Here is a 3,499-nt window from a genome sequence, read left to right on the forward strand (position 1 = left end):
TTTTATCGAATATCTTTGTGCACCACAGTTCTAACACTCCACTCCAACCCTTGAGGTTATTATTTGGTGATGGCCATCACAGATTTTCCCTAACCATTGTCGATTTTAATTAATTAATGTAATAGATTCTTTATTGTCCTTGTTATTTTCCCATCTAGTCTTGCTGGTTAAGGTGAGACTATTTAAGCATAACTTATTAACGGAACAGCTAAATTTGTAATGTAGCCATTTCATTCTTGTATTTAGATTTGTTTTAGATATTAATTCGATGTATCTACAATATTCTATGCTAACCCTTTTAACATTTTGTGTGTTCCTCATTACCTACTTCATCAGTTCTTGAGAATCTGCTAGGCTGTGCTTGATTTAATCCTGCAATCACTCTGATTCTTCATCAAGCATGATAATAGTATTCTCAATCAATTTCCTCTTCTACATAGTTTTGTTTGAGCGTTTTTCTCACATCAGTCTATTTGGTAAACCATTTATAATCTACCGTTGTGCTTCTAGTCTACATTATCTGCAGTGTATAATTTGAGGTCGTCCATATACAAAAGATAGTTAATTACCTTGCAATAGCATTTTTATCCGAGTTCAGTCCTATTTAACAGATCGGTTAAAAGTGAGTGTAAGCACTTGACAGAAAAAAAAAAATGAAGGGAAGGAGCGCCTATCTAATAAAGGAATTAATCTTCTAATGGAAATAAGATTGGATATAATTCTTTGTTTATCATTTGCTCATGACATATATAATGCATGTTCATATTACTGGAGTTACCTTAATCGTGGACAGTATTTCGAATATCCACGTCTAGCTAACACAATCAATAACATCTTAGGAGTCAATTCATTCAATGCTCATATCTTCATTGTCTTTCTGCAGTCTTCGATCATAACTTACTAATCAATAATTAATATGTGTTCAGCCGAGGTCGACTTTGCCTTTCATCCTTTCGGAGTCGATAAATTAAGTACCAGTTGCGTACTGAGGTCGATCAAATCGACTGACCTCCCACGCCAAAAAAAAATTTCGGGCCTTGTGCCTAGAATAGAAAAGAATAATTAATATGAGTCTTTAAATTATCCCCTTTTATCTTTTGGAAACAAATTGTTTTTTTCTTTTGTATCCTGATGTTCATTTATGCAATATTATGGCATCAACGCTTTGTCGGTTGTGAAAAAGCAGTTTGTGCTGCGGTTTTTAGGATTCGCTGTTTCTATAGATTTGGGTATTTATATGATTTTACGTAACCGGCACAAAACAGGCAATTTTGACAAGAAGGGTTAGACGATACCATCGACCCTAATACTTAGACTGGTAATTGACTTTTTCGAGCTCGAAAATATGAATGACTAGGTTGATGTTGGCGTGATTTGAACTCAGAACGTAAAGAGCCAAAACAAATTCTGCTAGACTTATTTTCTGACGCTCGAACGATTTAACCATCTCGCTGTCTTTACGTAATAGTTAAAAGCCTTTCTTAGTTTAGCACAAAACTAGCAATTTTGAAGGGAGAAACAGTTGATTACATCGTCCCTAATGCTAAACCGGTACTTATTTTATCGATCGCAGAAGGATAAAAAGGCAAAGTCGACCTCAGTAGTATTTGAACTCGGTACGTAAAGAACCGAAAGAAACGCCGCAAAGCATTTTGTCCAGTATGTCACGGATTCTAAAAGCTCGCCTACATAATTGTAAAATCATACTTGTTTTACAGAGTAGGACGTCGCGCTGGCAGAATCGTTAGCACGCCAAACAAAATGCTTTGCGTCCGTCTGTACATTCTGAGTTCAAATTCCGCCGTAGTCGACTTTACCTTTCATCCTTTTAGGATCGATAGAATAAGTACCAGTGGACACTGGTACTTGCTGGCCTTGTGTCAAAATTTGAAACCGAAACTTGTTTCACAGTTTCAATTTAACTAAACGACACAGCAGTGTCATCTTTATTGTTGATTACAAGTCACTTTAGAACCATGTTTTCCAAAATGGGTTCCGTATATATATATATATATAAAATCCGATTGTTCCATGGCGTAAGGTATCTTTTAATATAACTTAATAAAATTGATTTTAAAAATGATAATATCTGTTTTCAAAATAATTTATAAATATTTTTTATATGAATACTTTCTCTAAAATACTTTTCGTATTATAAACTGTCGTCTTATGAAAACTAGAGAGGGTAGTCCATAGACTATAGGTATGGGTCCTGTTATTTGTGGAAAATCGTACAAGAGTTTCGTAACAAAATAATTCTGGGAATATCTGCCCTAGAAAATTTATGTATAATGGCAGTTAATTTTCTAAGATAGTCTATTTCCATAGTTCAAATAGCATCCAGCTATTTCTCTCAAAGTTCAATACAGTAATCCCTCGCCATATCGTGGTTTACCTATCGCGGTTTATTATTTAAGCTTACGTCGATTCCTTCGTGGTGTTCGTTTGCATTTATATTAAAATAAGTATATACAAATTATATATATATATATAAATATACAGTACAGTATTGTTTCTACTTCGCGGATTTTCACCTATCGTGTAGGGTTTTGGAACGTAACTCCCGCGATAGTCTGTACTGTGGTCTTCTTCCCCTAAAACCTGTTGAGCTATTCTAAATCAGACAGAATCAAAACTTTACGACAGAAACGTCCTGAATGATACTGAGTAATAGTTAAACATTGCTAGAGCGGAGACTATGGTTTCCTTTCCTGGCCGAGAAGGCTCTCCATTTCATTTCGTTTATCACCAAAAATCACATTTACGCGTCAGTAAAAATATACTAATATTTTCTTCAACAAGCTAAAGTAGCGAGTTCTAAAATCTCTAAAAGACGTACAGGTAGTAACGATACTAAACAGTAATGTGTGTTGCCGCTATAGTGTGGCTGTTCCATACAGAATTATGTTACTATATTTTTAACACCAGGAAAACATCTTTTCCAGTTGGTTAACGACACGCACAACCTGCGTCTGATATATTGCGAGTAAGGGAGCGAGCCATTCTCCAGCGTGGCAAGAACAGTAGACTAGAATGGTTTCTGGGTCCTGACACGTCTTCAGTATTTTCTTCATCTTTAATATGTTGATCATTTTTGTTAAGTTAAAAGAAAAGCAACACTTTTCAAAGAATCTGAATATTTTATAAAATAAACCAATGGTTTCAAATTTCGGTACAAGGCCGGAAATTTTAAGGTCGAGAATAAGTCGATTATATCGATCCCAGTGTTCAACTGATACTTATTTTATCGACCCTGAAAGGATGAAAAGTAAAGTAGGCCTAGACGGATATTTGAATCCAGAACGTAAAGAATTTAAATAGAAATAAATAAAACTGAAAATTAACTGAGATTACTATATATTTTAAAATCAAGTGCATTGTTGCGCTTAATATTAACCTTGTAAAATTCGAGTTGAAATCCTATTAAAATCAGCTTGGTTTTTCATTATTTCAGGGACCCATAAAAATAATACCAGTAATTTATTCTGTTTATGAAAAC

Source organism: Octopus bimaculoides, chromosome 7 (genome assembly GCF_046866305.1).
Source record: "Octopus bimaculoides isolate indiv1 chromosome 7, ASM4686630v1, whole genome shotgun sequence".
NCBI classification, from domain to species: domain Eukaryota; kingdom Metazoa; phylum Mollusca; class Cephalopoda; order Octopoda; family Octopodidae; genus Octopus; species Octopus bimaculoides.